The sequence below is a fragment of the Poecilia latipinna genome, unplaced genomic scaffold (assembly GCF_001443285.1).
Source record: "Poecilia latipinna isolate Pla-1442-1.1 unplaced genomic scaffold, P_latipinna-1.0 Scaffold36, whole genome shotgun sequence".
In the NCBI taxonomy this organism is placed as follows: domain Eukaryota; kingdom Metazoa; phylum Chordata; class Actinopteri; order Cyprinodontiformes; family Poeciliidae; genus Poecilia; species Poecilia latipinna.
The window spans coordinates 1050476-1072394 of record NW_015112652.1 but is presented as its reverse complement, the minus strand read 5'-3'; the positions used below and the strand labels follow the sequence as shown (position 1 = coordinate 1072394).

The 21919-nt window shown below is 36.4% G+C and overlaps 1 protein-coding gene and 1 long non-coding RNA gene across 2 annotated transcripts in view; one reads left to right on the top strand and one right to left on the bottom strand.

Annotated features, from left to right (window-relative positions):
• The window catches only part of iqsec2b (IQ motif and Sec7 domain ArfGEF 2b), a 51389-nt gene that overhangs the window by 11218 nt on the left and 18252 nt on the right, over nt 1-21919 (top strand). The gene's annotated exons all lie outside the window — the stretch shown is intronic.
• On the bottom strand, nt 11714-13632 carry LOC106954550 (uncharacterized). The gene is made up of 2 exons (XR_001426383.1): nt 13070-13632; nt 11714-12083 (listed from the first exon to the last, which is right to left on the bottom strand). It is a non-coding gene; the product is annotated as an uncharacterized LOC106954550 (long non-coding RNA).

Below are 21919 nucleotides of genomic sequence, written 5' to 3'. Positions count from 1 at the left end.
CAATGGCTGGAACTTATAATTATAAACTTATGAAAGATGTTTATGCCACTGAAGCGGAAGAAATGTACAGTACCACAACTCACTTTCAATCCACTCTATTACAGTTTGTTGCTCTATTGTTGTACATAAAACTTGAAGTTAGTGGTAATAAAACATGAAAAAGTTAAAGGGATTTGAATACTTTTTGAAGATGCTTCTTCTTGTTAAAGGAGACCTATTTTGAAAATTTAACATTTTGCACATTTTTATACTAACATTTGTGTTTCAAAAAATCGCCAGCTGTTTTTGGCAATAAGTTTATGATTCTAAGTGTCTGGAAAACGAGTAGTTTCAAAAACCTCCTCATTGAGTCACGCTGCGTTGTTACCTAGCAACCCCAGCATAGTATGGCTGTTACCTAGCAACCCCATCCTAGTCAGATCGTTACCTAACAACCCAAGCAGAGCTCCAGCACATTTCGTCACAATGTAATCTTACAAAGTATTTTTGGTTCAGTATCTATTTCAAGTCCACTTGAAATAAGACAAAACTCACTTAAAAGTATCTTATTAGAAAGATAAAGGAGTTTGTTTTAAGTTGATAATTCCTTAATATTAACTTGTAACATGGAAAGATGTGAAAAGCAAAATAATTTTCCAATGGAGCTACCACTTTTTTATTAAGGGCTTATTGACTTGAAACAAGTTCCTTGTTTTACCTTGCTTAAGTCTTACTTATAAGTTAGTTTAGTGTTTTTTAATATTTTCTAAGACATTCACACTAAAAACTAGACCAAAAGTATGTTTTTGCAGCGCAGCTGGTTTTACCACTGTTTGTGCTGTACAATGGCTGCTGGAAAAGACAAGAGTTTTGTTATTGACTCACCATTCAGAAACCACTTGATGCATTTTTATAGGTTGTGCAGGAGGCTCTATTAATGCTTTTCAAAGATATATTGTTGTATAATTGTTTGAAACCATTTTCACGTTGAGTTCTGCTCAAAATAGGCAGAACTGATCGGACTAAAATCTCAGTTTCATGAATGATTTTGTTAATAAAAAATGTAATGTTTTTATAACCCACAGATCTATCCTAACCTGTTGAAGGCAGTATAATGGGTCACCTTTAACCTTCTGCTTGTTATTTTTAAGTGGCATTTGTGTGCAGAAAAACGCAGATTAGCCGCCATTAATGCAGAGGGCAGAAGCTGCTGTCGGGGTCACTGGGCGATGCGATCATGAACTCGTTTCCCAGCCGTTAGTCGCCTTTCTTCCACTCTTCCTTCTCGACTCCAATGCAGATAAGTGGCACTTTTAAGGCGGGATGTTTGTCAAACACCCGTGCGCACGTTCCCGTGGATTAGAATAGGGATGCTGGTTACCGTGGGAACGCTGTGAGCTCTTCTGTGAAGAACTCTGTGGGCGAGAGACACAGAATAGAAAGAGATAGAGGGTAGGAGTGAGGGTGAAAGACGGAAGCAGGATTGAATGACGGTTTGATTGGGGAGGTAGAGACGATTCACCGACCGAAGGTTACAGGTTCCAGTCTTAAAAAGTCCAACTTCATGACCTATTTCGGTCTTTGCAGAATATCCCACCGGTGATCTGCTGGGATCTCACTCCTTCTAAGTCGCCCACTCTACATTTAAATGAAGTCTAATTGTTGTTCGTTTGGGGTGAATCATCCGTTTGGATTCATGCACCTGTGCTGCACGTGCGTCGGCCCCGCAGGGCGCAACAGCGTGCGCGCAGTCCGACCACAAAGTGTCCCTCCTCGTGCTTTCCTGAGCTTTCTGCTGGCGCCGAGCAGCAGCCGCCCACGCAGGCAGCCCGCTCTGTTGCCAAGCAGCAGGAGACTCGATGGAGCGGCGGAAGACCAGCGCAATATGAAAAATGCTCTGGTCCCTTGAAAAAAACTGAGGCAACAGTTTCCAGTTGCAGACACTGATTGTTGTTACTACACTCCAAAAACGCAAAATGTTACCAACTATTTTTGGTTCAGTTTCTAGTGCAAATATCTGGGCACACTTGGATTAAGACGAAACTAAATTACAAGAAACTTTTCAGTTGGATATAGGAGCTCGTTTTACGTCAGTAATCCCTTAAAATTTATGAAAATATATTGGTTTCACTGGCAGATTATTTCACTTATAACATGGGAAAAATGTTTTGTTATAAGTGAAATAAACTGCAAGTGGAACTGATACTTTTCATCAGCATTAAGAGGCAATTGATTTACAACAAACTCCTTAGAAGTCACAAAGTGGAACATTTGCGAGTTTTGAAATCTCCTCTTTTATGTTAGAAGATTAATGTCCAAATTTTTTTCTTGCAAATTTTTGCCTTTTCAAGCTCAGAAATTAAAAATTTTTTGTTGAAAATGTCTGGGATTAATTTCAGAATTACCACATTGTTTCTCATAAATATTTTACTTCTCAGGCTTAAACATACTTTTTTTTTCTTAGAAAGTTTCTGATAATGGTCTAAACATTTCAGTTTTTTTTCTTGCAATTTTTTTTTGTTTTCAAAGCTCAGAAATTTCCAGGTTTTTTCTAGAAAATTTCTCAGATTGATCTCCAAACTTCCAGGTTTTTTCTCAGAAATGTTCAACTTTTCAGTCTTAGAAATTTCCTCCTTTTTTTTGCTAGAAAGTTTAATCTTAAAATTTCAGCATTTTTTTTCCAATATTTTTGACTTCAAGACTAGGAATATTCAGGTTTCTTCTAGAAAATTTCTCAAATTAATCTCCAAATTTCTGTTTTCAGTTTCGACTTTCTAATCTAAGAAATTTTCTCTATTTTTTGCTAGAAAGTTTCTGAGATTAATCTAAAATTTTCAGCATGTTTTCTCTCAAAGCTTTGACATTCAAGTCCACAAATTTCAATTATTATTTTTTTCTTGAACATTTCTGAGATTAATCTAAAAATTTCAGGGGTTATATCCTCCCAAATTTTTCCACATTTTTGGCTAAAATGTACTCCTTTTTATCTACAATGGTCCTAATATGCCATCATAGCAGCGTGTATATTGTTTCAACAAACACCATGAGTATTTTTTAGAGTGCTGTGGAAGAGCCGGTCCAAGCGGTTCAGGAGAGAAACGAATCCTTCAAACTGAGTTAACTTTACGGCGCAGCTTGCGTGGCTGTCAGCCATCTTGGGTTTGATTGACGGAGTCAGGCGGGTCACCTGCTGCAGGTGGGATGACGCAGTGCGCTCCCACACGCTGCTTTCACAGACAATAGTGGGAACGACTCGGTGCAGCAAGCAGTCCGGTCCGGTTCTCAGACTGAGCCGGAAGCGGCTGCGCTCTGTGGGCTGCTGCTCCGTGAAACGTGCGCTGCTGAACGTAAAGAGAAAAGAGGGAGCGCAGCTGAATGTCTTCCTGTGAATGTGAGCCTCCCACTCTCCTGCGCTCGGCTATACATAGACGCTCACCCACGCAGTGACGCCCGCTCGCTCCGGCTCGGGTGGGTTCGGACGCGGGATCCGTTTCCACTTAAATCCCCCCTCCTGCCTCACTCACTTACCTCCATTCATCTCGATTATTTTAGTTCGTCGCTTTAAATACGAACAACTTCACACATTCTCCCACTTTTCTGTTTGAACCGATTCACTATCTGAAAGGGATGCACTGCAAAAACTCAAAATCTTATTTATTGACCTAAATAATCTTATATCTTGCTGCAAAGTTACTTATGTTAGTTTTGTCTTATTTCAAGTTTACTAAGATATTTGCATTAGAAACTGGACCAGAAATACTTGGTAAGATTTTGAGTTTTATAGTGTAGTATTATAATTTTCTAAGATATATAATTTGGAGCTTTCATTAGCTTCGATTAGTTAAGTCTATTTAATAAATCTATTCAGTATTTGAGTTTCTGAAATGAAAGACGGAAATATTAAACTTTTGTTTTTTAGATGTACCTCTTCTAATGAATCATAAAATCAATTTTCTCCAAATATTTTAGTATTTCCATAAGACCAGTAAAAAAAAAATTAACAGAAATATTATGATCAAAAACTATCATGGCTCACGTGACAGTTCCCCAGCTCCCAAGAACTGATTCCCAAAGAAGCTGATTGTTCACAAAAGTAATCATGCCTGCTTGTTAATGGAAGGTTGGGTGGAAGGAAAAAGTGTGGTGAGGGTTTATAGTAGCTTTGATTGGGTTCTAAGCAGAATGTGGGAGTTTTACAGCGTTATCTGTCACTTTTTCCTTCCACTTAGCTAATGTGCATGGTTACAGAATAAAAGAAGAACATTTCTTATTATTTGACCCAAAATCATGAAATATATCAGCTAAATCGGTCTGTGTGTGATTAGTGTGTGTAATTTATGCATTTCACTTTTCTAATCAAACAATGAAAATAAATAAACTTAATGATATTTTTATTTAATTAGACTTACAAGTCTGTTTTTCTCTGGATAATTAGAGGAAAAGTGTGCATGTGTGTGTGTGTACCAGGTTTTTATATCCTTTTGGGAACCTATCTACAATGTGTGTTTATGGGGACCACTGCTCCTTGTGGGGACATTTTCTTGGTCCCCATGAGGGAAGTTGTTGTTTTTGGGTTAGTGGTTAGGTCTGTGATGGGTAGGTTTAGGGTAAAGGTTAAAGTAAGGGTTAGGCTGTAGAAATTAATGGAAGTCAATGTGAAGTTCCCACAAGTGATGAAAATAGGACTGTGTGTGTAAATGGAGCTCCAGCCTCACCGCTGAGCTCCAGCAGGAGGCGCTGCAGCGAGCCGCATTATGTAACGACACCCCTGCTTATTTACTGAGAGGTTTGCAGTTAAGAAAGATAAAAAAATTTAATCTGTAGAAATACTGGATTCTTCTCTTCCAGTTGGCTTCAGATTTACCAAGGTGCTGAAGATGGTGTACTGCAAAACCACAAAGTCTCACCAACTAATTTTACTTTTAAGGCAGATATCTTAGTACATTTGGTAAGACTTTATTTGACGCAATATGAACATGAAGAAGTCAAAATGAATGTTTGACAGCTGCTTTGAAGTGTCATTCGGTAAGTAATGACACTTTTAATGCAAAGTTGACAAAAGTGTTAATGGATTTTTTTATGCAACGTTGCATAAAAAATGTCATTATTAACCAAATAATGTAAAGTTGACACTTTTTTAAAATGACTTAGTGCAACTTTTCATTAAAAGTGTCATTATTTGCTGAATGACGCTTCATGTCAACTGTCGTAAATATTTATATTTATTCACGGTTATGTCTGTGTCATGTCACTTTTATACACACCTTCAAATAAAGGTTTTACATGTTAAGTAAGACAAAACTTACTTGGTTTGATTATTTTAGAAAAAAAAACATCCTGACAGTAATAAACATAAAACCTAAAACATTTCTGTAAATTTCTAACACATTTTAACTCATTTATTATCGATGTAATTACTAATATGTCTTTTTTTAATACAAAACACAAACGAGAAGTGTTTTATGTTAATTGTCACTTTGTTTAAAGTCAGCTGCTGCATGTACCCATGAGATAAATGCTTTATTCAGTTTTATATTTTAATATTTTAAAGATTAAGGTTAAAATCTTAATTTAATTTCAAGTAATGGCATTAAATGTGATGTTTGTGTCACTGGGAGCCTTTAGCCTGGATTTACTGAGGCTAATCTGTTTGAACATCAGGACAAAATAACGGAATAAACACAAACTAAACTTGGCTGTAGTTGGAAATTCATTATGCTTACAGCATTTAAAAAATGCTCTTTTCTTGTTTTATATTTTTGTGCTTAAAGAGTCTTCTTAAAATATCTTAAATTCACTCAGATGTTGCAAATTAAACAGAATAAATTTGTTTTTATTTTGAAAAAGCCATTAAATCATCACATAAGATTCTTAAAATGTAAAAAGCAAATATTGTATAGATGCTTTGTTAATTGAAAAAACAGGAATAATAAATTCTCTAAAAATATTGATGTAATACAGATCAGTAAACTTAAATTATTTTTTATGATTTCATGTAAATCAATGAAGAAATATGTTTCACATGGTGTATTTAAATGCATTATTGAAAATATAATACGGCTCTTGATTTCTGAACTCTTCTGAGTTAAAACATTAGTATTGTTTCTAAATGAACATCAACTTGTTTTCTTTGCATTATTTGAGGTCTGAGGCACTGCATCTTTTTCATTATTTTGATCACTTCTCATTTTCTGCTAATAAATACAAAATTTCTGCTTGGAATTTCAGAGACATGTCAGTAGATCACGGAATAAAAGAACAATGTTCATTAATTTCTTTACACAACATAGACCTACAAAATAAAATCAGAGAAACTGATTATTTTAAGTTTGTTTATAATAATATTAGTTTGAATCCAATTAGGAATTTTAATTAGCAGCTAAAGAAATTAGGCGTACTCTGAAACTTTTAAAGTGAATTTATTTCCACTTGGATGCAGCTCGTTCACTGCAAAAACACAAAATCTTACTTATCTTAGTTTAGTTTCTAGTCCAAATATCTTAGTCCACTGGAAATAAGACAAAACAAACTTACAAGTGATATTTTTGGCAAGATATAAGGGATTGTTTTGAGTAAATAATTCCTTAATATTAATTAAAAAGTTCTAGTTCCACTGGCAAATTATTTAATTTATAACTTAAGAAAAATGTCTTGTATAAGTGAAATAATCTGCCTGTGGAACTTGAACTTTTTAATCAATAATAAGGAATTATTTACTCAAAACAATCTCTTATATCTTGCTGAAAAGGTCCATGTAAGTTACTTTTTTCTTATTTCAAGTAGACAAAGATATTTGCATTAGAAACTCAACTAAAAATAAGTAAGATTTTGTGTTTTTCTTTCTAAGTGTTGTGAGTTCCTCTCCATCTTGTTCACCTCCTGGTTGTTTCCTGAATCAGAAACTGTAAAACCTCGTTAGGTTTTATGTGAAGCGTTTCTTTCTTCCACTGTTTGTAAATTCATTTTTTTCCACATAAGCAGCTCCAGAGGTCAGCGGGTTATAATGAACGTGGGAAGTAAAAGGGATTAGTGGTTCTTGTGAAACAGCTTGACTCTGTAGTTTTTAACTGAAGCGGGAGTAAATACTACGTTTGTCATGGCGGCTATTTTTAGCCGCTGACTTGGTGAGCGTTTACGGCGGCAGGAGGGCGAGAGTCGACTCAGCTCGAAATAAGCTACAATTCATACTAATGAAGGCGGTTGTCACTCAGTGGAGGATGTGTTTCCCTCTTTTACGTAATGCAACAATCCTGGGTGAAATTTCTTCTGCAGTTACAATCAGTGGTTTTATTTTGAAACGACATAAGGTTAGCTCACAGTGCAAAACTGGAAAACGTCATCGGACTCTTCATTTCTGGATCTTGTTTCGTTTTTCATCCACTTTGTGGATTTTTTTCCCCTTTCAGAGACTGCTAACATGCTAAAGTGGACTGTCTGTCCTTGAAAGCAGCTGGCCGCAGTGAGGAACCAGCCATTTACATGCTAATCTAGCCGCTGCTCACTCTTCAGCTGCAGATGGAACATCTCTAATTCCTATCAGAGCAGAGGCGCAGCAGAGAGAGAGGCTTTTGTGTTTTTTATGTGCTTTTCTCCTGCATGAATTACAGAAAGTGCTTTCCCATTTCCATAAAAGATGATCCAGAAAGGAGCTTTTCTGAAATCCAACAGAACTCCTCTTCTTTTAAGAAGCAGAACATTTAAAACATTCAGTTTTCTTGAATTCTACGTGCAAATTTCACATTTTTTAAATGTTTTTTTTGTTTTTACTTCCATTTGGTTCTCAATTGCCACTGAGCCAGTTTTTGGCATCAAGTTCATGTTTTTTAGTGCCTGGAAAATGAGCCATTTCAAAAACCTACTGATTATTGAGTCACTGCACCGTTACCTAGCAACCCTAACGGAAGCCAAACCCCATTACCTAGCAACCCAAGCTGAGTTCCATCACGTTTGGTCAGCTGGTTTTATGCGCTGCTCAATGGCTGCTGGAAAAGATGCATGTTTTGTTATTGACTTGCCATTCAGAAAGCAGTGTGTACATTCTTGTTGGTTGTGCAGGAGGCTCTACTAATGCTTTTCAAAGATGTTTGGTTGTATAATTGCACATCTATTTGCAGCCATTTTCATGTGTGAGTGTAAAGGTGAGTTGGTGGGCTTGGCCAGCAGCAGATTATTTGGATTTAAGTGACAAGAGTCCCTTAAACAGCTCGTTAAATTAAATGCAATTCAGCAGGCTTATTTAATTAAGGACAGCACATTAAATAATGGTACATCTTTAAAACTAACAGGTTTTCTAACCACAGGATGATTTGAAAATTCAGTCTTTTGTTGGACTTTTTTAAAAATGGCTCATTCTGAAAGGAGCTCAACATCTGGCAGAACTGACCAGACTAAAATCTAAAAAATGATTTTGTGTAGCTCATATATCTATCCTAACCTGGTTGGGGGAAGCATAAACCTTTAGTGTTCAGGTTTAATCCCATTATAAGTCGTTGATGTTCCAGAAGGGGAATCAACCCGTTTTGTTTGTGTGGCTCAGATGAAGTTTGTCACCTTGCTCCTGTCTCTCCAAACTGTCACACATCTGCATCTCCTGTTTGCTTCCAGAGCGGCCATTGCTTCTCTGATCATTCTGCCATGAGTGTGCAGCTTTCTGTCACTGTTTCTGCTTCTGCGCTGATCATTTGTGTCTCTGTGTCCCTCTGCTTCTCCATGCCGCTCTCTCTCTCTCCCTCTCTCTCTGTGTGTCGTCCGTCTCTGAAACCTCGCTGTCAGTATCCGGCCTCCGTCTGTCTCGGGGCAGCCCACCTCGGCTCCCACCACACCCACTGCGGTGAGCGGTACCGCCTTCCCCGCTCCGTTTCCAACCAGTCTGACCGTTCACAGCTTTGGCAGCCTCCACCAGTACTGCTGCCCGTCTGCTGACCAAAGTTTGCAGCAGGACAACAGGTGAGTGTACAGGAAGCAGAACCTCCCACTGGTGAAGAGGCGTCTTGTAGAGCAGCGGTCCTCAGCTTCGGTCCTCATGCTGCGTTCCAGTTGCTCTCAGAGCTGGGAAATTCTGACTTCCCAATCAAAAAAATCAACTGGAACTCTGGGAAACTGGGAGCAACTCCAACTTCCTCCAGTTAGGACCTGTAAATATGATTCAATATGGCCGCTGCTAGCAGTAGCAGGATAAGGGTGCTGCTTGTAAAGTTATACAGTAAAAAATTAACATTAATTTATTTAGCATAAAGAAGAAAATGTAGGATTTCTTTTTTCAAATTCAGATTGTCTTCATGTTATTCATATATTTATAAATGTCATAGATCCAAACTAAATATTTAATTAACAAGCTAAGTATTTAGTTTACAGACTAAATATTTAGTCAAAATGTTAAATATTTAGTTTCTAAACTAAATATTTAATGAATAAGCTAAATATTTAGTTTACAGGCTAAATATTTAGTCAGTGTTAAATATTTAGTTTCCAAACTAAATATTTAGTTCCTAAATAAATATAGCTAACATTATTTATTTATATCTAAATATTTAGTTATAATTTTCTGTATTTATAACTAAATATTTATTTTACTAAATTTATTTATAACTCAATAAACAAGTAGTTATATTTTAGTTTTTTAGGAATTTATTTATTCCTACATTTATTTATGAATAAATATTTATGTAGAAAATAAATACATAGTTTACAAACTAAATGTTTAGTTTGTATATCTGACAACATAAGTACAAATTTAAAATTTAGTTTACAACCTAAACATTTGTAACATTGTTTACTAATATTTGTTTGACAATGCAGTGTAAATGTTTTGAAACTTAATATTAAGCTTTCAAATAAAAAAATTAGTTTGGATCTCTGAGATTTACAAATGGTGACAATATGACTTGGGAGAAATGAACACCTACATTTTCATCTATTACAGGCTAAATAAAGCAAATAATACCTGTTAATTTTTTACAGTGAAACTTTACAAACGACATCCCATAGTAAGATGTGTTGGAAAAGTATTTATTTTACAATACAGACATAAGAGTGCGTCTAAAATCAGTGCTACATTTAGCGCCTGTAGCTCTAAACTGAGCAAATTAAAACTGGTGTTTGTTTGTGAAAAGTAAGGCTGAAAATTATGTTTGTAAGAGTTTCTGCAAACAACGTCTATGAACGTCGCCATGTTGAAAATCTCACTTCGACTAGAACCCTGTTACCTCGGGTCTGACGTCAAACCCAACTAGTTACAAGTTCCCAGGTGCCTGGAACGCAGCATCAGGCCCCCCTGTCCTGCATGCTGCACCTAATTTAAATGAATTTCTGCAGCATTTGGGTCGGTGTGCTGGAGCAGAACAAGCAGACCCGAGGACAAAGATTAAGAACCAACTACCTTGCAACCTCTGCTACCTTTCCCCCCTAGAATCTTTTCAAATTACAACCACAAACAAAGTATTTTTTAAATGTAAAGTGGAAGATGAATGACTCATGGTTTTCATTTAGTTTTCTCAAACAAAAATCTGATTAGTTCTGGTCATTTAGAGATTTTTTGCTCATTCTACTGTAAATAACGCAAATTCAATCATATTGGATGGAAATCATTTTTAGAAACAACAAATATATATCATCGACTCTTAGGGTGCATTCACACCAGCCCTGTTTAGTCCACTTTAATCAAACTCTAGTTCATTTGCCTTGAAGTCCGGTTTGTTTATGGAACTGTGAATGCATAATCAAACCGAAATCGGACAAAAGTGGGAAGTGGACTACAGTGTAGAGCATTCTGAGTAAATACAACCAAAACAAAACGAGAATCTGGCGCTAGCAGGAAAAATGACTTGTGGTCTTTAGCCATTGACAAAAGAGAAATTCTACAATGCTAAAATCTGACGCTACTCCATTTTGTTTGCATTTTGTGAAGAGAAGGAAGTTGCGCTAGTCGTCTTCTGATTTTTTTGTGTTGTTTCCTTCAGTAGTTCTTGTTGCAGCGCCCCCACAGGCGAGGAGAGTAACAGGTTTTTCAAAGGGTTTAGTTTGTTTGATAATTCAATGTGAAACCGAACCGCAGCAGCTGAAAATGTTGCAGTTTGTCAGCTTATATGAACGGTCAGGTCTTGTCTGGTTTGCAGTTTTTCCAAACTTTTCATGATCTCTGAGAATTGTTCAAAGCTGATGACATAATTGCAGATTGTCTTTAGACTTCTCTGCAACTTAACCCTGATTGGTCTTCATGATGTTTTTTTGCTAATCCTCTCAAAAAAAAAAAAAAACCTTGAGTTTAAGAACAGCTGGATTATTTTGGAGATTAAATTACACAGATGTGGATTTTATTTAGGGATATCAGAGGAAAGAAGGCCATACACAAAAAATCCTGTATCGCTTGTTTTGATACATTACATGAAATCCTAATTAAATCCATTTTTGTTTGTGGTTGTGATGTAAAATAAACATTTGCAAGGCACTGTCAGTCATCCAAACCCAGCAAAACCGCCCCATTTGTCACATTTCTAGTGTTTTCTTTCTTTATATTTTTTTATAGTTAATCCTTGTCTACCTCCTCCACCCATCGTAGAAACTTGTGCTTCAGTCTCCCACCTCCCAGGTGTGACTAATAAATTGCTGTTCTGCAAGCTCAGAAAAACGCACATCGCTCCTGTGCGGAGCGAGAGGAAGCAGTGATCTCCAGTAAAGCTGTAGGACTGAGGTTGACTGAGTCACAAGTAAACCCGGTGATTCTTTGCCTCTTTTATCTCCTCCACTTATCCCTCAGCTGATGCTGCTCTCCAGCACACAGCGCCGCAACACTGCCACCTACTGGCACTAAGGCAGCTGCAGAGTAAACTAACCCAGATGCCTTTTTTGTTCCTGCTTTATCTCCTTAATGCCACCCACACTAGTAAGGACGGGATCCCACCTGCTTGCTTCATGCTTCGTTTTTCACGTTTTTCCTCTGTTTTTTTTCTCGTCCGCCTGCTGTCCCATGTTTGTCGCCTCCCCAGTGAGGAGGGCGAGGACGAGGGCGCCCATCAGTTCTGTTGCTCTGCCTCAGGCTGCAGCAGCCCCTCCTCCCGCTGACGGAGCAGAGGTGTGGCTGTCCTCTCCACGACTCGCTTGCTTACCTGTGGAAAAATGCTGAGACGTTGCTGTGCGTCAAAAAAAAAGACATTTGTTCTGCATTCCTGCTGGGAGAAAATTAAGACGCATGCAACCTGTAGGATCTGTGTCATCGATTTATTCGTGTGTGAGAAGCTTTGTGTGCTAAAGCTGCAGTATGTAACTTTTTTTTTGTTAATATTCTGTGACAGTATGAGATGAGACAGATAATCAAACTCCCAGTGCTGTTTGGAAACAACCAATCAGAGCCAGGAGGCGGGCCTTAGTGCTGTCAATCACTCCTTTATCTCCCATCATGCTCTTTGCTGCACTGTCATGAATCCTCAGGGTAGTTGGCATGTTAGGCCTGTCACAATTTGCTGGATGATAAATTGTCCCAGAAATTATTGTGATAAACGATAATGGGTTTTTTTTAATACCATTTTCAACTAATATAATAGTGATGGCATAAAAATGAAAGAACACATAAGCAAAGATCAATATAAAATTCTAATGAACATTTAACACTGGAACTGGAAGACATTTTAAATATACAAAATAAACAAAACAAAAAATAAATTGAGATTTCTGTTAACAAAATTGTCCTCAAAAAGTGGTTAGTTGATACTAATGAAGACTTTTATCATCCACTTTTTAGTAGAAAAAGAGAAAAACAAATGGAAATTATTGAGTTCACTTTATTGTGCAATTAATTGATTTATTGCGGCAGGCGTAAGCATAGCCCCCACTGACGGCAGGTAAACGGTTTTCCTGTCACGATACATTGTTTCTCTGCCATTTGCACATTTAGCAGCATGTTTATGAGGACGATTGACAGCACTAAGGCCCTCCTCCTGTCTCTGATTGGTTGTTTTTGGTTGGAAGCGGTTCATTTATTCAGCAATAGTAGCTCAAGGTTCGATATTTTCCCAGATTATTTGTCACAACAGGGTAAAAATTTTAATAAATATGTAAGAAACATTTATTTTCTAATAAAATTTACATACTGCACCTTTAACCATTACTTTATGAGGTCTTGATGTTGTGTTCTCTGTCTTCCTTGCTATTTATTTCCTCTCTTGAAGCCATATCTCTCTGTCAGAACACATCAGCATCATCTGCTCGTTACTGTTGCCTCCATGCTTTTCTTGGATCCACTAGTTGAGTCACTTGATTTGATTTATGTGCTGATTTCCATAAACTTCTGTCCCCAGGATTTATGCAATGTAAAAATAAAAATAATTGTGTTCAGTTTTTTAATCATGATGATGATTCCTTCGATTTAATATTCTCTTGTCCATCAAGTTTATTCATCACAATAAAGATTTTTTTGGGCCTGGAGACACTTTGTTCCCTTCCTGAGGTATTTTTTACGCTCCACTATGTTTTTTTCCTGTCATACTGGATCACTGTGTGTTACATCACTCTTCTCTACCTTAGCAACACAAAAACTAATAGTAGAAATGCTCTAGTAGTCGGTATTAAAACACAGAATCCTCTAACACAAAGCAATGTTTATGTTTGAAGTCTCTCTTATTTAATGTAAGGTCATTTTATTTGCATAGCACTTTTTCAGCAACACAGTGCTTTAAAAGAATTAAAAGGAAAAAAAAAAAAAACAAAAAAAAAAAAAAAAAGACAACAGGTAAGGGTAACAGCAAAAAAAAAATACAAGACTAAATATTGGTTTCCTGTGTTTAATAAGAATAAGAAGTCGATAATTTATATCCAATATGGGTTTCTCTGGATCTTAAATTTGTTCTGGATTAGAGAGGTATAAAACTAAATGTTGGTTCTCCATGTTTGATTCTTGTTCTGGGTTGCTGTGTAAATGGTATTGTTAAAGTTGTATGGCAAGCCGTTATAACATAAATTCGGTTTTACCGCTCTTATATTCTAGATATCTCAAATTGTTTTGTGACTAGACATTTTAGCGATTTAAGATATTTCTGATTATATCTTGACTAGACAAAATAACTATTTGAGATATCTCTAATTACATTCTGACTAGTCAAAATGACATTAAATTTACCATTGACTTGTATGGAGACTTCAATTCAAGATATCTACAATGAATTACTGACAATCTGAAATAAACATTTCAGATATCTACAATTAAATTATGACTAGTCATAAAGTAAATTCAAGATATCTTGATTTTGGTTTTTGACTAGTCATAATTTTAATTAAAGATATCTCTAATGACTCCATAATTCAAGACATCTTAAATGTATTTTTGGATCGGAGGAATGTAGTTTTGACTAGTGAAAACTACATTATAGATATCTTAAAAGCAAATAATGATTAGACAAAACTAAATTAAAGATATCTTGAATTGTAATTTTGACCAGTCAAAATTCCTTTTAAGATATCTCTAAATGAATTTGAGATATCTTGAATTACACAGCTTTTCTATTTAAGATATCTTAAATTGACATTCCGACTAGTCAGAATGACATTACTGATATCTTGAATTGAATTAGTTTTCTGTCTAGTCAAAACGTCCCTGACTTACGTAGCAATTTGAAAGTTTAATAAAACAATAAAAAATAGAGAAAACAAAAGAAGATGTTTGAAAATGCGCCACTTTCATGTTGAAAATGGTTTGACAATAGCAATTTTAGCTTTTCAAAGCTGTTTTTAAGTGCATTCGGTTCATTGATAATGATTAAACAGGAAATTCTTTGCAGATATCAGAAACAGTCTTATAGTTTATGAAGTTTTGCTATCGCTGCATTTCCAACATTGTCGAGCTCTTTCTAGTTTGTGACATTTACTGACAATTTTGTGCAGGAAACATAAAATTCTGCAGGCAACTGTTTGGACACCACAAAGGGGTTTCCACGTCATTCTTAATTCAGATATTTAAAATTGTAATTTTGACTAGTCATAATTGTGTTGAAGATATCTTAAATCGTAATTACGGATATGTCTCCCGTCAAATGACAGATCCAGTGATGTCATTTGAGATATCTTGAAAGGAATTTTGACTAGTCAAAATGTAATTGAAGATATCTTGAATTATCATTTTTACTAGTCAGAATGTCAGAATACATATATCTTAAATTGCCATTCCGGATAGTCAAAATGTAGTTTTGTCTAGTCAAAATGCATTTTTAGATATCTGGAATGTAATTTCGGATAGTCAGACGAAACCGAATTTATGTTAAAACGGCTTGCCATAAAGTTTGTTCTATTAACCTTTGCAACTACGTCACTTAATCATTGAAGCGCCATGATGGACGCCGGAAATGAGGATCGGGAGTATTGAACAGAGCGACTGAAATTATTTTCCCAGTTTGTTTTGGCCAATTTTTTCGTAGCTTCCACTTGTTTGAGTCGAGCTAATTTGTCTGTGAACGTAAAACACCTGGTTGGGGCTCACAGTCTGGCTCTTAAAGCTCTTCAATAGCTAGCTTAGAAAGCGACCCATACATCCTCCTTCCTGACGTGTTGATCAAATTACCAACTTTGCCTGAATTCACACATTATTTACATCACTATGTCATAAACAGCGTTCCCCCTTCCACCGTAGCAGACTTAAAAACGTACAAAAGACGAGATGCTAACCAGTTTTTTTTTTTTTCCAGAAAGGCTACATGACGGTGCGGCACTGTTTCCATGGTTACGGTTAGACCCGTACCTTCTCCGATATTTTACATCTTTCTAATAAGTATATGAACGTTAGTGGTCTTCCCTCGTAAAAATTATTCGCTGCAAAGCCGCGATTACACCGAGGGCTGCCAGTCATGATTTACGGCTTTTATTATACACAATAAAAGTTATGCAATAAAATAACAAGTTTGGTTTGCATCCATGTCTGTTTGTGCAGCCGACTGCGAAGCTTCCTTTTACCATCTTTAAAGTGAAATCAACGAGATAGAAGAGATATTAGGTTACAGATGTCTGTTTTTAGACCAGCTGCTGCTTGTTTTGACGTGCGTCATGGCGGAGTGGGCGGAGTTCTGGAGAGCGTGACGTCACGTGCAAAAGGTCAATACTATTAATTTATGAATTGTTGATGCCTGATGCTAAGTTGAGGGTATTATCTGTTTTAGAGGAAGATACAGAGCAGATTTGCATTTAATTTAGAGAAAAATATAAATAAAAGTTTTCCTATTTAAACAATAATTGCTCTTATTAAAATCAGTGTTATCAGTAATGTGACACTCTTCAAAGCAGATGTGTGTTGATATTTGGGTGTCAGAAATTGTTTTTTGTTTACATTTTCTTTAAAAAAAAATCTAACTCTTCAAAAAAACAAAAAGTAGAAAAATTAAGAGTAATGTTTTCCCTGACAGCACGATAACTGGGTTGGTTACATGGATTATTTTAAGGTTTCTGTGGAGAGAATGTGATTTTTAATGGAGGGCTGTCAGCTGGTGGAATACAGATGAGAGTGGAGCACATTTATTGCTGCTTGGCACAACGCTCCAGCTTCAAATTTTCACAACGTGTTCTTTTTTCATGCATCATTAAATGTGCAAGAGACTTGGTGCAACCTTTTCTATTTGCACATGGTTTATAAATGAGTTTTATTGCAAAGGGCAGAAAAACGCACAGTTTGAGTTGAAATGTTGCAGAAATTAGATTTTGAAAGAAGAATTTTTAGACGCCTTTTGCTGCAAAATCGTTTCTTTATATATATTTCAGTAAGTCCTATTATAGAGTCAAGTGCATTAAAGAATTTATTGTGTGCCTATACATTATAGATCTCACCGTCCAAGACAGAGAAAATCCATTACAAATTTAACACAATTCAGTTTGATCAAAGAAAAAAAACAATATAGTCAGATTCAATGCGTTCTGATTAAAAACAGGCCAAAGTGGTTTGAAAAAAATTTAGCAAATGTCCACCAAAAAAACTCAGAAATTTTCTAGAAAAACATAACATTTCTGAGCTCGAAAAGTTGAAAACTTTGAAACTCAGAAAATTTTCAGAAGTTGAACATTCCCAGCTTTACGATGTTAGAAAATGTCCATGTTTCCTCTGGAAAATATGTGAAATTAATCTCAAAACTTTAAAGTTTTTCTCTATGCTACGATGTAAGCGGCCTACAGTTAGCTTCCCAAAGGACTGTGTTTAAAAATAGTCATGGGTAAAAGGCTTGAGAACAATGTTACACCAAAATCTGTGAATTATTCTGGCCATCATAATCTGCAACCAGTGTGAGCCTGGGTTAAATATTATTTCAGCCGTGTTGAAAACTAGCACGGCACTTAAAATCGTTTAATTGTTTACCGATTTATTAAACGGCCACAGTTGGTTTACATAACGACAACAAACTCAATGCGATGGTCTGGCAAACAGTGTTCAGCCTCAAATGCAAAGTAATACATCATATTTTCTCCATCAACGCGACGGTAAGCTGTATTTATGCAGTTTACGTAAATACTCTTCTTCTCGCTGGTCTTACAAACCTATTTGCACGCTATCGCCCCCTGCAGTCACAGAAAATGATGGGTCACAGATTTTGGTGTAACACCTGTTAAGAAAACCTGAAGATACCAGTGGAAAGTTTCTCAGGGTGAGTTGCAGAACTTCTGTTTTTCAACACTATTAAAAAGAAATAGTGTTTAAACACTATTTTAAACACTATTTGATACACAGCTTGCCGCATGCAGCCAGATCCAGGCTGCGGCTGTGCTGATGGTGACGATGAACAACGTTGCGCCCCACGCTGACTAACTGCATCTTAACACCTAAAATAAAATGACTTATGTTGGATTACTGTCTGACAGAAAATGTTCGTTTTCGCTAGAGTAACTGAAGTCTATTCTGAATTACAAATATCCCTAAAACGTTATTAGTTCACACAGTAAAGACATTTTTTAAATTTCTTGTATTTTCTATCATTGGGACGCTTATACTTTGAGAATCTTTATTTTGGTCACATTTGTTAAACAGCATCATAGACGATGAGTTAAGAGACTAATATTTCCATCTCAGGTTATATAAACTAAGATGTTGCGGGGTAATTTTATGTTAGGTGGTCTGAGTGTTTGTTAAATGGTCCTCAGCCTGAAAAAGTTTTAGAAACACTGATGTAAAGGAACTCAGTGTTTCAGCTGTTTTACAGATTTGTGTTGGATAGAAGCTTCTTATGTAATGTTTGAGACTTTCTATATAAAAGTCTTCATTTAAGCTGCTTCAGCACACTGCCTATATAAATATACTTCAGGTTCTGATTAATCCCTTCACTTTTTAATCAGTAATGGATGTTTCAACATGTTTCTGTCATTGTGATCCCCCAAGTTTGACGCTGGATAGTGAAAGTGACTGGGCCAGATGTGAGAAAATGTGCAGGATGAGTGAAGTTCACAGCTGTCAGAAGACTGTGGAGAATGCAGCCTGTTCGGCTCAGCAGGGCAAACGGGAGCCAATGAAATGTGAGTGTGAAAAAAAGTGAAAGAGCCAGACAGAGGAGAGGGGGGGTGTTGCTATCAAGCTCCTGCAGCCAGAGTCGGACTTTTCTCTGACATCGCCAGGATGGTAAGAAGTTTTTAACATTCGTTTCACCTCATAAGTTGTCACAGAAGTGAACTTGGTTTGGCTTTTCTGCGTTTGGGTTGTTGGCGACTTTCTGTTTATGAGATTTGCCTCATTTAAAGTTTGGCTGCTTTTCTTTTTTTTCAAAGACAGATTCCAAAAAAAGCGACACCGGTGATAAATCAATTGGTTTCGAAGCTCTACTTAAAGAGACAATGAACGTGATTTGAAAAACCAACACAAGCAAAAGAGAAGTACTGTTTTAGCTACAGCCTACCTGTTTGACAGAGTACATGCCATTGAGATGACGAATCCCTCTTGAGGAAGTGAAGTGAGTAATTGTCAGATATGACTGTAAGTGCTGTTTAAGAGCTTCCAAGTTTTTTTAAATGGGTGTCTGCAGGGCACACTGCAAAAACACAAAATCGTAACTATTTTTGTCTAGTTTCTTATTACAGTCAAGACTAAACTACTTTATAAGTAACTTTTCAGCAAGATATTGGGGCTTGTTTTAGATCAGTCATTCTTCAGTATTGATTTTTAAAAAGTACTCGTTCCACTGGCAGATTATTTCACTTATAACAAGACATTTTCCCAGGTTATAAAGAAATAATCTGGACTTTTTCATCAGTATTCAAGGCTTAAAACAAACTAGTTACTTTAGCGAGATTTGTTTATTTTAATCCAATCAGATATTTGCACTAGAAACTAAACACTTAACTGTGTTTTTGTTGTGTGTAGAAGATGATTAGGGCACTGGAAAGAAAAAAAAAAACAGAGAAAAAAGTCAGAATTCAGAGTTTAAAGCATTATTTCTCACTGAGCAACTTCCACAAATATAATTTCTTTTAGAAACTAAAATCGACTCCTTTGTAAGCAACGATACGACACTTTCCAGTAAAAGTTTACATTTTTCTGCATGTCATCATCTGTTCACACAATCCATATCTCTTAGTCTTTCTTGCCTGAGATCCTTAGATAATCCAGAGATTATGCTTAAAAAATTCTGCCACCTGCCTCACTTTGTGGCCCTGCCAACAATCTGGCAGCGCAGGAATCTGAGCGCCTTTCAGTTTTGAACCTGATGGTTGCAGGAAAATGTGAGGCGGCTGGAGCGAGTTGGCGGATCAGGAATGCTCCGCTCTGACTCGTGAATGATTTGATTGTTTCCTTTCAGTTGGACAAACTCAAAGAAGGAGATTCACACAAACTTGCTCCACCAGCAGTTATGTCATTTTCTCAGTTTTTTTTTTAATCTTGAGATTATTGGAAAGAATTGTTGCTTAGGGGAATCAGCCTAGTGCTTGATAATTTACTGTTCATATACAAAATTAATCTCCCTTCAATGCATTTCATTTGGGTTTATGTGAAAAACCCAACAGAAACACTTCAAAAATGCAAAATCTTACCAAGTAGTTTTGGTCTTAACATCTTTGGTCACTTGAAATAAGACAAAGCTATCTTACAAGTAACTTTTCAGCAAGACAAAAATTCCTTAATATTGATGAAAAAGCACTGGTTCCACTTAGTTATGCACCGATCCATTATTTTCTCTTCCAATAACGATATCTGAGGTTTAGTATCGACCGATCTGATACAGAAAATAGTGCTGCTGAAATCACTTTAAACTTGTTTTTAAACCAGAATACAAATTTAATTTATAACGCTGCATCAGTGCAGCAGACATAAATACACCAACAGCTTCACAAGTTTGGTTAAACATGTAAAAACAACTTTAGAAACAATTTAGTGTTGTTGTTTCTAAATGAATATCAACTTGTTTTCTTTGCATTATTTGAGGTCTGAAAGCTCTGCATATTTTTGGTTATTTTGATTCATTTCTCATTTTCTGCTGATACATACAACATTAGAGAATTGTCAGTAGTTCATAGAATAAAAGGACAATGTTCGTTTTGCCCAAATATATTCCTATAAAGAGTAAAATCAGAGAAACTGATCATTTTAAGTGGTCTCTTAATTTTTTCCAGAGCTTTATATTTGTGTAAATATATTTTCTTGTTGGTTCATCTATGCTTTGCGCTGCACTTGCCTACCAAGATGGCGGTTCAGTGATGCGGATTGCTTCCGGTTCAGATTTGTGAGAACTATGCTAACTTTACTCGATTGGGTTTTACATTAAGACATTAAGATTTGAGCTTCACACCAAACATTGAATGTTATTTTAAAGTTTAATGGTGAAAATATTGGAAACCATTTCAAGGCGACTTTGTTGAGTCAATGCTGTGGCGGAAATGAGTCAATACACAGATTGATGCCATTATTGGCTTCCCTATGGCACGCTGCAGAGAGGTTAATCCAGCAGCCTCGGTGTCCTGCTGCGGGTTCTGTCACACACACACACACACACACACACACACACACACAGTCACACAGTCACATCAATATTATATGATGGAGGGGACAGGAGCCAGAGAAGCTGACATTGTGCTTTTTCAGCGCCCCCGTTCACTTTTCAATTTCTGCCCACTTCTTTTATTCTTTAAACGGTCTCTGTGACGATGCTGTAGTTTATTAGAGTGCCGCCATCTGCTCCAGCTCCCGTTAGATGGTGAGAGTAGTGAAAGTGTTGGCTTGTCCTCTGGAGGAAACCTCCAGAGAGTCCGTCTCTCTCTGGCGCTGAGACTGGAAAACAGGCTTTCTTACATAAATGATGAGCTGCCAGCTGTGATATGGCCACATTTATGTTTTACACAACAAACCTGTTCTTCTGATTTTAATCCACATCTTCTTGCCTATGTTCCGTACTAAAACATTTTTTAAAATACGTGCCATACCTGAATTTTCTGTTTTCGTAGATTAAGTTCTCAGGTGTACAGGCTATTTTATAAACAAAGATGTTATTTTCGTCAGGATTTTCAGGTCTCACTTTGACTGGTGTTGATAGGCAAATAAATGAGACTAGATATGGGGGAATTTTTCTGCCTCAAGAGCAGAAAAAATCCCCCATGTTCAGTCTGACAGCAGGATTTCATGTCTTTTGCTCACAAAAATGTTAGTATTTTTGCTTACATTTTCATTTTGAAAGCAGGATTTCATGTCTTTATTCTCAAAACTTTTCCTTGCCCTCATACTTAGTCTCTGCTCCGACTGTCTGCTCACTTACGAAACATGGAACTGCCTCTTGGCACCGCCATCTGGCAACCTCTCAACCAATAGAATGAAAGCGTTGCGCTAGGTGCGTTTGTTTCTTTCTAGCTTGAATGGCTACTATTGACTGTAACAACTAAAAAAAATGTAATCTATATAATAAGTCACTACATATAGCATATATATATATATATATATATATATATATATATATATATATATATATATATATATATAAACAGATATTATAAATATTATATTATA